We start from the raw sequence: 14,914 nt of genomic DNA on the forward strand, positions 1-14,914 counted from the left end.
TCCTTTCTTTTCCATGTTGCTGCTTATCTACTTCAGACGGTGTTTCTCTGGTCCTCTAACAAAGGGTAGTGAAAAGTAGTGAAAATCCACTGCCAGCTGTGCATGCCTGCTCTTATATAGTTATCTTGCCTGATGACATTGTGAACTGTAACTGCCCAGTACACATGTATTATTGTATGAGGGATGAAACTAGGGGTGTTGTTACGAAACGGCGCCCACTTCTTTGTATATATAAGAATGTGATCGTGATCTGAGAATACTCTTTTTGGGCTGCTCAATCAAAACCTTTAACAATATAGATTCATGGTTTTTCATGTACATGCTGGCTCTTACATCGAGGAAAGCTTATGTGTGAGGCCCCTACACACCTTTCCTTTTCTAGACGTCCCATTGAGAGAAACTCAGATGGGTGAATAGACTAGAGTTACACTAAACATTTGGAGGGAAATTAAACATCATTTGGATTGTCTAAAGCAATTTCAGGACTAACCAGGATTTAGGATTTTTATAAATGATTTTGCACCCTCCCGTATATATGGAGGTTTTAAAAAATGGTCAGAACAGTGACTCACTAATCTACGCCAACTCCATCGGGGTGGGAGCCTTAAATAATTTGAACAGTTAAGAGGGGAATTTTTTTCAGATATTTAATATTAAGAAACTTTTAAACAGAACGTAAAGAATGGGAGCCCACTCCAAATGAAGAGTTAATGGTAACATTACAAAAAGGGAATGGGGTAAAGAAAGTTATGTCATTCTCATCGAATATTTTTCGCCATGAATTTGAATATTACACTAAAGATGGGAAACTAGTAACATATTGTGGTGTGGGGATGGGATGGTTTGGTTTAAAATGGGCCCAACCCACAGAAATTGTGGCACACAAGATGGCAATCATACCCACGTACGCATACAACTGTACCCACATGCCCTAAATTGAGATTAACATTTTGGAAAGAGGTGTTTCAGGCCCCTGAAGAAGTATGTGAGAAAAAAATGCACACGGTCAACTATTTAAATTGTTTTATATAGGACAAAAGCTTTTTGTATGTTACGTAGCTTTTAAAACATATTGCCTCTGGGTTTTAATTAATCAGAGTTTATATGAAAAGACTCTTAAACAAATGTCAATTGTAGTATGGAAAAACCAGATCACATTCCATCCTCACTCAACCTTGTGTGTAGATAAGGATAACCCAAGGGGGGATGAATGAGCATTGTGTGTTTGTTTTATGGCATAGTCTGTGACCGGAAAGTTAACTGTTAAATCACTGTTTGAGGGTAACACCCGGGGATATGATTCAGGGGCACAGTCTTGTAAATGACACACAACCTCTCTTCGGTATAAAGCCCTCTTTGTCAGTAGTAGGGGTAGACTGATCAGAACACTTCTTTGAAGCATGACTGTATCTTTCTACATTTACATTTAGTCATTGATCAGACGCTTTTATCCAAAGCGACTTACAATTGTTCAAACACTGACGGACGCAGCCATCAGGAGCAAATAGGGGTTAAGTGTCTTGCTCAAGGACACTACAGCGTGCTAGCAGGAGGAGCCTGGGATCCAACCAGCAACCTTTAGATCACTAGACCACCAGCTCTACCTCCTGAGCTACCATCCCCATTTCTCTTCATTCCGTAGAGACTAGACTAAATATCTTTAATACTCTCAGTTTTGTTTTCCTGTAGTGGGCAGATTAACCTCACCGACCGCGCAGGAGAAATTCTCCAACAATCTGGCGACAATGATTATTCTTATTAGTGATTATCAAGGGGGCTGGGTGTGTGTTCTCAGCCATTGTTTTATCAATCTGTCCATCCTGATAGTACACAGATTATTAAATGTTCCCTTAAGAAAATATACATTCTCGTAACAATATTGGCAAATTTAAATTAAATAATTTTCCAAAATTTTAGGAAAAGGTTTGAATACTTAATAAATTAAATTATTAAATGAAATTATTCATTTGAGACACAACTATGCAACTTCAATGTTGCACACTTCCCCACGCTGTCCAAAATCAGATTTGCTTTTCCAAAGGCCAAGCTTTCTGCTAAATAGGGGAAAGGCTGAAGGTTTAACAGAAATTAAAGGGTCACTTTAATCTGCAGTTTGTCAATCGGTTGTTTTAAATAAGGAGGCAGACAGACACTGGTTTTACTTGTACAAGGGTCGGATCAGAGATGTGCTCTTGAGCAGCTCTCTGAGTCGAACATTTTATTTTGGGAAGTCAGAAACAATATATGGTCAGTTTGGCGTCACAGATTCATATGTGTTAGGTGATAAGGTGAACTCTGTGATGGGCGAAGGAGTGGATGTTATTCCTGCTCTCCGCAGCTGTGTCGCAGTGAGGCCTAAACACTGATAGCTGCGTCTAGACCCCAGGCTGGGATGTCTGTGGAACTTGACACTGTGTGCTGAAAATAAAGATATGTGACTGGGGTTATATGAGCTTGTGTTCTTCATTAAGTGTGTGCATATAAGATTATGTGATTACATAGATTTAGATATGATGTGACATATTGTTACAGTGTCTGTGGTCACATCAGAATTCAGTCAGCTCTTCCAAGATTTTTCTATTATTGAGAAAAATATCAAACTGTTCTCGGCTCCCTTCCTGGTGGATGCAGAAGAAGCGTAAGGTTCAGTTTCTCTCCCTACCCGACTTCCATCAGAGCTTGGAAAAGGCCAGGTTCCCTCTGATAAGACACCACGCAAAAAGAATGAGTCTGTTTGGCTCAACGTACATATGTGAGCAAACATCTCTATTAACTCTGAACAAAAGCAGATTGAGAACCAAAGTGACCGACAGCCATCTCTGTGATGTCCTTTGGATCTCAACCACAAAACTTACTCCTTACCTGCCAGCCACCCTTCAGTCCAAAGTGCAGCATCACTGCTCCCACTGAGTGCAACACTGTTCCCATTATAGGTGAGTTTTTCTTTAAGCATATTCAATTATCAAGCATAATTGACCTACATTTGATTGATTTTGCTAACTTTAATACACTAGAGGTGAGGCGATATACCTCACCTTGAGTGAGTGGCCCAGTCCTTCATATATTTTTTTGTATGTGTGTTAGGCTCACTGACTCAGACTAGAGGCGGACCCAAGAGCACAACGCAGGGGAGCGGGTGAAAGTTCACAAAGCAGGGGTTTATGAGAACAAACAGTCCAGGGTCAGGAAAGCCAGGATATCCGTCAGAGAGACAAACAAGTCAGGCAAGGAACAGGTAGAGAATCAGAATCTGTAAGACAGACAGAGGATCAAATAACCAGGGAATCAACAAGGTATTAGCAGGATCACTAGCTGGTACACTGGCGAGCTCAGCCTAAGCAAAAACAATCTGGCACAGAACAGAGGAGGTGGACCAGTATAAGTACTGGGTGACTGATGAGGAGATTAGCTGCAGGTGAGGGAAGGAGCGGGAAACCTAGGTGGCGTTGAGCAAAGGGGAGAAGCCGGATCTGAAATGACAGAGTTACTGACAAGGCTAAAGGCAAAACTAGATTAACTTAAATGAGTAGACCAAAGAATGCTGGGTCTCATTGAGGGTTCATGACAGTGTGGCCCTCAGTGAAAAAAGTTTGGACACCCCTGTTCTAGAGCAACAGTATCTACAAAGAATTGAAGTGTGTGGTTTTGGACGCCGGCCCTTTTTTTTGGAATATCATGATTTTTGTCTTGGTCAAATTGACTGTCAGAGCTCAGGCCTGAGAGAATTGGTGCAGAAGATCAAGCTGCTGTTGTTAGCTTCTTTGTCAGGGACAGGAGCCCCAGGTCATCTGCAAACAGTAGGCGTTTGACTTGTGTCTGCTAGGCTGATACCAGGCGCTGCAGACTGCTCTAAAGCCCTCCCCAGTTCATTGATGAAGATGTTGAAGAGGGTTGGGCTCAAGCTAAATCTTTGTCTGAAGCCCCCAGCTTTGAGGAAAGAAGTCTGTGTGTTTTTTGCCAGATCTTGACAGCTCACTTGTTGTTTGTGTTCATGGAGTTCTGAAAGTTTATACAGCAGACCTGTGTGCCAGATAGAATCAAAGGCTTTTTTGAAGTCAACAGAGCAGGAGAATATTTTGCATTTGTTTTTGTTCAATTGGTTGTCAATAGGGTACTGAGGGTGAAGATATGATCTGTTGTGGGATTATTTGGTAAGAAGCCAATTTGGGATTTGCTCAGGACATTATTTTCAGTCAGGAGTTGTAGCATTCTCTGGTTCATGATCATACAGAGGATTTTCCCGAGGTTGCTGTTGACGCATATATCTCTGCTTTTGTGTAGCCGTGTTATCAGTCCTTTGTTCCAAATATGGGGGAAGATCCCCTAGCTGAGGACAATGTTAAAAAGTTTTAATATAGCCAATTGGAATTTGAGGTCTGTGAATTTGATCATTTAATTTAGGATACCATCAACACCACAGGCCTGCTTGGTTTCCAATGATTTTAATTTGTCCTGTATTTCTTTTAGTGTAATTGGGGAGTCGAGTGGGTTCTGATAGTCTTTTATGGTTGACTCTAAACATTGTAGTTTATCTTGTATGTGCTGTTGCTGTTTATTCTTCCTCTATTGGACCAAAGAGATTGGAGAAGTGGTTTACCCATACACCTCCATCTTGGATGCGTAGGTCCTCATGTTTTTGTTTGGTTAGAGTGTTTCAGTTGTCCCAGAAGTAGTTTGTTTTTATGGATTCTTCAATAGCATGTAACTGCTTTCAAACATGTAGGTTCCTTAATTGCTTTCTTAGTTTCTTCATTCATTGTCAAACCATTTGTCTTTGTTATTTTTGTTGGTGTTTCTATTTGATGCCTTTAGGCTTGATAAGGAGGATGAAAGGTCAAATATATCATCAAGTTTTTCTACTGCCCTGTCTACATCTTCACTGTTGTATTGAAAGGCTGTTTCCAGAAACTGGTCTAGGAGTGACTGGACTTTTAGTTTGCCGAATAGCGTTTTCGTAGCTATCTTCCTTCCATTTCTAGCTTTTTTAATACGATGTAATTTGGTTGGCTTTGGTACTTCATGGTTGCATGTTGATCTTTTCAAGTAGACTGTGGTTTTGCTGTGGTTAAACATGGGTGTTAGTGGGCTGACGGTGAACGCTCTGAGAGACACCAGGCTGGGGTCAGTGAGGAAGTAATCTACTGTACTGCTCTCCAGAGATGAGCTGTAGGTGTACCTACCGTAAGAGTCCCCTCAAAGTTTACCATTGACCATGTACAGGCTCAGCAGATGCCAGAGCTGTTGGAGCTGTGATCCACGTTTGTTTGTTGCTTTGTCATAGTTGTGTCTGGGGGTGCATTGCGTAGAGGGGATGTTTCCACCACCTGGGTTTGTCTCCATGTGTGCTGAGTGTGTCAGCTTCTCGTCCTGGCCTGGCATTGAGATCCCCACAGATTACAATGTGGCCATGAGACTGGAAGTGGTTAACCCTCCCTCTCTCGCTATTTCTCTCTCTCTAAATTTTTGGAGGCGTGAGTGAGTGGAGCGTGTGAGCATTTGTCGGCGTGAGTGATTTCTCTCTCTAACCCCTCTATCAAATTGTATGTTTAGAATTATTTGTTGGTGACAGGTGTTGTTTCTACTGGTTGTAGTGTGTGCACAGTGGGTGGGTGGTGGTGGTGGTGGTGGTGGTGCAGGTCTGCAGCCATGTCGGACCCCACCAGCCTAACGAGGAAGCACGGCATTAAGTTGCCCGCGTCTTCCTCCGTTTCGGGGGAGGACTGCAGCCTGGTAGTGGGACAGGCTGTCGGCTACAGCAGCATCATGTCCGCAGTATGTGCTAATTTTTCTGGATGGTGTGGAAAGAGTGAACGCGATGGTGACGAGCGGCTTCACGGTGAACAAAATGTTTGTTCCCGTTCTGCCTCTCTCAACAATGGCGAAAAGGGTAAATTTGGCGAATGTTCCACCTTTTATCAAGGACGAAACTTTAACCAGGGAACTTTTGAGGCACGAGAAGGTGGTGTCGCCAGTTAAAAAAGTCCCGTCAGGATGTAAGTCGCCACTGCTGAAGCATGTGGTGTCTCACAGGAGACACGTCCTGATGATCCTGAACAACAGGGCTGCGGCGCCGCCTCTAAAATCAGGGCGGGTGAATTTGATTAGGTGGTTGTTGTCAACTCTGACAACACCAAGTGCTTTGGGTGTGGTGGGGAGGGACATCAGGTCAGGGCATGTCCAGGAAAGAAATCAAACAACAAGACAGGTGAGGGGCAAAAAGGGGAAAAACAAGTGAAGGTGGGGGCACAGGAGGAGACAGGTGAGGGCCAAAAAGGGGAAAACAGGTCAAGGTGGGGGCCCAGGAGGGGACAGGTGAGGGTCAAAAAGGGGAAAAACAAGTGAAGGTGAGGGCACAGGAGGAGACAGGTGAGGGCCAAAAAGGGGAAAAACAGGTCAAGGTGGGGGCCCAGGAGGGGACAGGTGAGGGTCAAAAAGGGGAAAAACAGGTGAAGGTGGGGGCACAGGAGGAGACAGGTGAGGGGCAGAAAAAGGAAAAACAGGTGACCAAGGGAGTACAGGAGGGGACAGGCGAAGGTCAAAAAAAGGGGGGAAAAGGTCTGGAAAGCAGGCAGGTAAAGGTGGGAGGACAGGAGGAGAAGGGTGAGGGTCTAGAAGATAGGCAGGTGAGTGTGGGGGGACAAGAGGGGACAGGTGAAGGAAAGAAAGCTGCAGAACAAAATGAAGAGTGCAGGCAACAGAGCTGGGGAGAAAGAAGCATTGGAAGGCAATGATTTTGAAATGGGAGATGAGGACGATCGTTTTAGAGTTCCTCATCTTAAAAGAAAATCAAATATGATTGGAGGAGACTCTCAGGCGAAGAGAGGGACAGCAAGCCAGGGGAAGGCAAGACAAACCCTGGAGCAGGGAGGCTCAGAGTCTGAGTCCTGGATGGAGGAAGACTCTGCTGCAGATAGTGACGGGCAGGTTTTTCTAGCCCTCAAAAAGAAAAAGGGCAAAAAAAGTTACAGTGTGGGGAAAATAAAAGTGTTCCTACACAGAACTAAGAACATAAAAGGGATAAAGGTGGAGGACTACTCCTCAGACAAGGAGCTGTTGGCAAATGCTTCTCAGCAACAGATGAGGAGTAAGGGGAGAGGAGGTTTTACTGACCAGGAAGTGTACAGGCTTTAAGAAGATCTAACGAAAATCAGGAAAGAGATGAACAATGAGGAAGATGATGATGAGGTGTAAGTCAGTGCTGCTGTCCTGGCTGATTCTTCTTTCCGTTGCAATGAGTCACTTTAACGTCAGCACGCTGAATGCGAACGGGGCGAGAGACGCAGCTAAGAGGTCTCTGCTGTACGAGCTGATGAAGCAGAAGAGGCTGGATGTGTTGTTGGTGCAGGAGACTCAGAGAGACTCTGTCAATGAGGCTGACTGGAAGAGGGAGTGGGGATGGTGGGGTGGTGCTTAGCCACAAGAGCACCACCAACGGGGGCGTGGCTCTTCTCTTTTCTAAGAGCTTTGCCCCAGCATCCTTTGAGGTGGAGGAGGTGGAGGAGGGCAGACTGATGGTGGTGATGAGATTTTTGAACACTATAAATTTGTTTTTATAAACGTGTACACTCCCACCACAGGACCACACAGTTACTTTTTTACAGGTTTTAAATAGTGTTTTAGGCACTGAGGAGTTTTTGTTTTTAGGAGGAGATTTTAACTGCACAGAGAATGATCTTTTAGACAGGAACCACTGTGAGCCTCACAGAGCATCACAGAACGCAATGAGGCAGCTCTGAAATGAGAATGAGTTGACAGACGTGTGGAGGAGAACCAACGGTGATAGAAGACAGTATACCTGGGCGCACTGCAGAGCCACTTTATTATCTTTGGCTGGACTGGACCGGTTTTACTGTTTTAAGCACCATTTTAACATTTTTAAGGAATGTAAAATGATGCCTGTTGGTTTAACTGATCACTCTGGTTGTTTGCCGTGTTTTTATCGCCAATGTAAAGCCTAAAAGTGCATATTGGCATTTTAACACCACTCTATTATGTGACTCAAATTTTTGGGAAGGTTTTAAAAAAAGGAAGCAGGATTTTAATTCCTTAAGACTGTGGTGGGACTATGGGAAGAAGGAGATAAGGCAGCTCTGACAACAGTACACTCTCAATGTCACACGGGACATCACCAGATCTATGAAGGATCTGGAGACTGACATTGTGGAGTTACAGAGTGTAGTGGAATCCACTGGAAATTGAGATCATATTAAGGATCTCAAGTCTAAAAGAGCTGATCTCATAGACCTACCATGCACCAAGGCGCAGGGGGCTCTGGTCCGCTCTCGCTTCCAGAGCGCAGCGCTGATGGACGCACCATCTAAGTTATTTTTCAGCCTGGAGAAGAGGAACGGGCAGAGCAGGTTCATACACGCCCTGAGATCTGACACAGGACAAGAACTCAAGAGGTCGGAGGAGTTCTGGAGACGAGCCGTGCGCTTTTACGCAGAACTGTACAAAAGTGAGTACAAAGAACAAAAATAACTGTTTTACTCCTTTTGTGGGAATCTGCCTAGGGTCCCAGAAGACATCAGTGCGTGGCTGGAGGAACCTCTGACCCTGCAGGATCTTTCCGCACCCATGCAGAGCATGAAGGGGGGGTAAGGCCCTTGCATGGGCGGGATTCCTGTGGAATTTTATAAAGAGTTCTGGGAGGACTTATGGGAGGATCTTTTAATGGTTTTTAATGAAGGTTCTATAGACAAACTATTGCAAGTCAGGTGCAGGAGAGCAGTAATCACTCTCCTACCAAAGAAAGGAGACTTGCAGGAGATCAGGAACTAGCGTCCTGTGTCCCTTCTGTGCACGGACTATAAGATCCTGTCGAGGGCACTGGCCAACAGGCTGAGGGAGGTGATGCACCTGGTAGTCCATCAGGACCAAAAGTACTGTGTGCCTGGTAGGTCTATTCTGGACAATGTGTCCTTAATTCGGGCTATTTTGGACATCTCTAGTTCTTTGGGCATTGACACTGGGCTCATTTCGTTTGACCAGGAAAAGGCTTTTGACTGGATCTAGCACCTTTACCTCTGGAAAACTCTGGAGGCTTTCGGCCTCAGCCCAGGTCTGATAGCTATGATCCAGGTTTTGTACCAGGACATTGAGAGTGTACTAAAGATCAATAGAGGACTGAGCGGCCCTTTTAAATTGTGTAGGGGGGTGAGACAGGGCTGCTCCCTCTCAGGGATGCTGTACTCTCTGGCAATCGAAGCATTGTTGTGCAAATTAAGGACAAACATTGAGGGTGTGTTCTTAAACGGTCTTAAAAGAAACCACATTTTATCAGCCTATGCAGACGATGTCATTGTTTTAAAAAGCAGGATGAAATCAACCAACTGGAGGGGATCGTTGAGGATTTTGGGCTGATATCAGCAGCAAAAGTCAACTGGGACAAAAGTGAAGTGTTGGCTGTGGGCAGATGGGGGGGGGGGGGGGGGGGGGGCTTTTAAAACTACCGGGAGGCTTACAGTGGAGAAGAGAGGGTTTTCAATATTTAGGAGTGTTTTTAGGGAATGAAAGTATGATGGGGAAGAATTTGGAAGGGCTTTTAGGAAGAATACAGGGCAAACTAAAGAAATGGAAGTGGGCACTGCCACAACTGTCCTTCAGGGTCAGAACACTGATAATTAATAACCTGATGGCCTCACCGCTGTGGCACAGAGTGGCCTGTGTCCAACCACCAGACCTATTGATAAGAAAAATACACACTAAGTGAATGGACTTTTTTTAGGGGGGGAACTTCCACTGGATAAGAAAGGAGAATGTTTTGTTGCCAAAAGAGGAAGGGGGGCACGGTGTGGTGGACATTAAAAGCAGAGTGGCGACTTTTAGATTGCAGTTTTTACAAACGTTTTTAACAGGATATTTTAATGTTTGGAAGGACATGGCAAGCTTGATCTTAAAAAGGACTGGAAAAATGGGACTTGACAGCTCGTTGTTTTTATTGGACACAAGTCTTTTAAAAACATTGGGCTCACCCCGTTTTTATCATGAACTTTTTAAAGCCTGGAGTGTTTTTAAAAAAAAAGGAAAAAGGAAGCTGCAGATTCCCTCCACTGGCTCCTGGAGGAACCGGTGATCGGAGGAGCCAGGCTGGACGTGCAGGACGAGGCCACTCCAGGACTGAGGAGTGTCCTGAGGGAGCCAGGGGTCCTGACCCTGAAGCAGGTGGTGGCGGCGGCGGGGAGCGACCTGCAGGATGGCGAGGCCATGGCTGAGCAGCTGGGGGTGAGGTCCACAAGGTTCATACACCTGGTGCTCAAGAGGTGGAGGAATAGACTTACGGAGGAGGAACTGGCCTTGCTGAAGGAGTACGGAGAAGGGTGGAGGAGCCGAACCCGGAGGATCCCTTCCCGGAGATAACTCTGACTCCCAACCTGGAGGGGTCCTCTAGGAAACTACTGCACAAGGCACTTAGGACAAAACTGGACCTGCACACAGCCAGTGGGAAAGCTTTTTATAAAAAGTGTCTAGTGGTTTTAAACAGGAAAAGACTGGATACACGAGGAGACTCTGGAGGGTACGGCTCCATTAAAGACTGTTTCTTCTTTCTTTCTTCTCCAGATGGCGGGACAGTAGGAGCCGTGTTGGAGGAGCTTTTCCAAAGCACCCTCCGAGAAAAGGACAGGGGATCTCCAATGGAGAGTCCTACATGGAGCCATAGCAGGCAATAGTTTTGTTTCTGTTTTTAATCCCACTGTCAAAGATGAATATCCGTTTTGTAAACTGCCAGAGTTGATTTTTCATTGTTTCAGAGTGCGACAGACTTAGAGTTTTTAGTGTTTTAAAAGAAAGTTTTAATCTCTTTAAAGAAGAGTGGTCAATAAATGCTTTTATTTTTGTCTGTTATCTTTTATGACAAAACCAACGCAGAGAAATGGCAACTGTTAAACTTTTTAATAGGGGAACCAAAGCTGTGTTTCCAGTCTCTTTTTAATGTTTAGGGCTTTTTTATTGAACAAATTGTTGCTTTTTAGTGTCTTCAACTGTGAACCAGAGAAAATGTTGATACAAAGATGTTTTAAAAATCAAAAAAATCTCTCTCTCTCACCCAATCCTAACGTTAAGCAGTAAGTAAAGTGTCTCTCCAAATTTACAAACCATGGTATACATAAGAAAAAGAGAGAGGAAGCCCTGGATGAATGTGCATGCATTAATCATAACTCTCTGTGTTTTACTAAATTGCAAATAAAACTTTTTGAAAGCCTGGTAGTTTGCTAAATTGCTGATAACATTTTTGAAATTGTTGTAGTTGGATAAATTACTGATAATGTTTTCAAGAGCTTTGTCATTTACTAAAATTGCTAATAACACCTTTGAACGCTTTTGCAATATACCAGACTGCTGATAAAGGTTTTTGAAGGGTTGTGGTTTATTAATAAATTGCTAATAATGTTTTTGAAAATGTTTTTGCTATGCTGAAGTGCTGATGATATTTCTGAAAGCTCTGTGATATAATATTGCTGATATGTTTTCGAAAGCTTTTGTAATATACCACACTACTGAATAAAGGTTTTTAAAGGCTTTGAGATTTATTAATAAGTTGCTAATAAGATTTTTGAAAGCTTTTTTGGTATGCTAAATTGTTGATGATATTGCTGAAAGCTCTGTAGTTTGCTGCTGATATTTTCGGAAGCTTTATGGCTTATTGCTGATATAAAAAAAAAAAAGCTTTATAGTTTTTTGCTGATATTTTTGGAAGCCTTGTGGTTTTTTGCAGCTAATTTCAGAAGTATTTACTTACTTACTTACTGCCCTTTATGCCTTCTTACATGTAGGGCAGCAATGAAGGTTATCCACTCCTGTCTGTTTTGGGCTGTTTTCTGGACACTTCCCCAGGTCAAGTTCATAGCTCTCATTTAGTCTTTGACCGTCCAACGCCAGGTAGTAGGGCTACTTTTGGGATGCTGTTTGAATCCCTCCTCATCACATGCCCAATCCAGATCCAGCGCCGTCTTGCAATGATATTATCCATGCTGTCTTGCTGGCATCTATTAAGTAGGTCTTGGTTAGTTATTGTCTTGGGCCAAAACATCCTACAGATTCTTCTCCGATTTTTTGTGTGGAAGACCGACAGCTGTTTGATGTCACTCGCTGTCATTCTCCAACATTCCAAGCCATACAGGAGGGAGGAAAGGACATAGCTCTGATGTCGTTTGAGTTTGGTCTTGGTGCTGTATTGCTGAGACCACCATACGTTGTTGACCATTTTTTAGAGTCTTTAATCTTTAATTGTCACATGACAGACCACACTACAATTCTGAATGCATTCCTAGCCTTGTTTATTCGGTTCTTGATATCACTGTGTGCTCCCGCATCATGTCTCATGTTCCAAGATGGGTGAACTCCTCTGTTGGCGGAAGGTCTTTTCCATCTATTTGGATTGGTAAGGGGTTTGGGATGTTTACTGTCTTAACTTCAGTTTTCATCTGGTTAATCTTCAGGCCGATTTGTTGTGCAAAGTCACTGAGACGTGATGTTTTCTCTTACATGTGTTTGTGAGTGTGGGAGACCAGAGCTAAGTCATCAGCAAAATCAAGGTCTTCTAATGCTGAGAAGAGGGTCCATCGTATGCCTCTCGTTTGGTCTTCTGTTGTCCGATGCATCACCTAGTTTATAGCGATGTTGAAGAGTAGCGCTGACATCACACACCCTTGTCTTACTCCCGTCTTCACCTGGAATTCAAGGCTACCGTTTCCAACTCTACAAGTGAGGTTAGCATAGAAGTTCTTAATGAGGTCCACTATGTGCTGTGAGATCCCATACATTCTTAAGATGTCCCAGAGGCTGTCTTGGTGGAGGCTGTCGAAAGACTTCTCGAAATCTACAAAGTTGATGTAGATCTGTAGATCTGTAGATCGGTGGCACGGTGGCGCAGTGCATTGCACTGCTGCCTCACAGCAAGAAGGTCTTGGGTTCGATTCCCGCCTGGGGCGCTGTTGGCACCGTGCTCCGGCGGGTTATCTCCCAAATAGGAGCCTTTCTGTGTGGAGTTTGCATGTTCTCCCCGTGCTCACATGTCGATTCCTCCACCTCACGTCAGTAAGGACCCCCACCAAAAACATGCACCCATCATTGTCTGACCAGCGATGGACACTTATCACCTGGTCCCCGGGCGCGTCCACGTACGCTGCCCACTGCTCCTGACTGTGCCCCCGGAGGAAGGACAAGCCAGGATGGGTCAAAAGCAGAGAATCCATTTCACCGGCCACCATCAAAGCATGTGCGTGTGTGTGTGTGTGTGCAAGCATGTGTTGTAGTGTGGTGTGTTGCGTGATAAATAAAGACTGTTTCTTCTTTCGAGATCTGTCTCTGCCATTCTGTGCACTGTTCCATTATGTTACGAAGGGCAAATATCTGGTCGATGCATCCCCTCCCTCTACGAAATCCTGCCTGTTCATTTCTAAGCTGTTCATCTGCTGCATCTGAGATTCGTTGTATGATAAGCTTTGTCATGATCTTACTTGGTAATGATAGGGGAGTTATCCCACACCAATTGTTGCAATCTCTTAGGTTGCCCTCCTTTGGTATCCTAATGATGACTCCTTCTGACCAGTCATCAGGTATTTCTTTCTTCTCCCAGAATAATGTGAAAAGTGGCTCAAGATGGGGATGGTAGAGCTGGTCGTCTAGTAATCTAAAGGTTGCTGGTTCGATCCCAGGCTCCTCCTGCTAGCATGCTGTAGTGTCCTTGAGCAAGACACCTAACCCCTAATTGCTCCTGATGGCTGCGTCCGTCGGTGTTTGAATAATTGTAAGTCGCTTTGGATAAAAGCGTCTGCTAAATCCAATGTAATGTAATGTAAAATAACTTTAGCAGCAAGTTCCGGGAAGGAACTACAACTCTGCATTTAGGTTATCTTGGCCAGGGGCTTTTCCATTTTTGACAGACCTAATGGGTGTAACAATTTATTTTTTACTTGTTGGTTCAACGCTAATGTCCAGATCATTGTGTGCATACTGGATATCAGCTTCTGTTGTGGGCGATGGTCTATTCAATATTTCATTGAAGTGTAACCCCCAGCGAGTCATTTCAGAAGCTTTATGGGATATTGCTGATATTTTTTTTAAAGCGTTGTAGTTTATTGCTAATATTTTCGGAAGACTTGTGGTTCATTGTTGATATTTTCGAAAAGCTCTGTGATTTATTGTTCATGGTATTTGAATAAATGAATAAATAAATAAATACATTCATTCATTCATTCATTCATTGATTAATTTATGCATTCATTTATTGATTAATTTATTGGCTGGTTGATTGAATAATTGGTTAATAGGCTCATTGGTTGATTGGTTGATTGTTGTATTGATGGTTCATGGGTTAATTGGTCACTAAATTAATTTGTTGGTTGATTGGTTGATTTATTCATAGATTGATTGGTTGGTTAATTGATATGTTGATTGATGTGTTGATTAATTTGTTTGTTAATTTGTCAGTAAATTGACTGTCTGAGTATTTTAATGGTTAATCCGTTGATTGATTGGTTGATTTATCAATTTATGTAGATTGATTGGTGAGCTGATTGATTTGTTGATTGATTTGTCGATTAATTGATTGGTTGATTCATTGGTTAGTTGATTTATTTGTTGATTTATTTATGGATTACTCGATTACTTGCTTGATTGGTAGATTGATTGGTTTATCGGTTGGTTGGTTGGTTAGTTGGTTGGTTAATTTGTTAATTTGTTTGTTGATTGATTGATTGATTAAATAACAAAAAAAAACCATAATAGTAAAATTAAAAAAACCTGTGAACACCACTTTATGGGTAGAAATTAGAGGAAAAATACTATAAAGGACAGGACAGGTCTCTAAGATACTGCCTCAGAGAAGGGTCTCTTTTTTAAAGGTTTAAAGTGTTATTTAAAGCTTCAAGGTGTTATTAGTGATATTTAAAGCTTCAAGGTGTTATTAGTG

Source organism: Zeus faber (assembly GCF_960531495.2).
Source record: "Zeus faber genome assembly, chromosome: 14".
NCBI classification, from domain to species: Eukaryota; Metazoa; Chordata; class Actinopteri; order Zeiformes; family Zeidae; genus Zeus; species Zeus faber.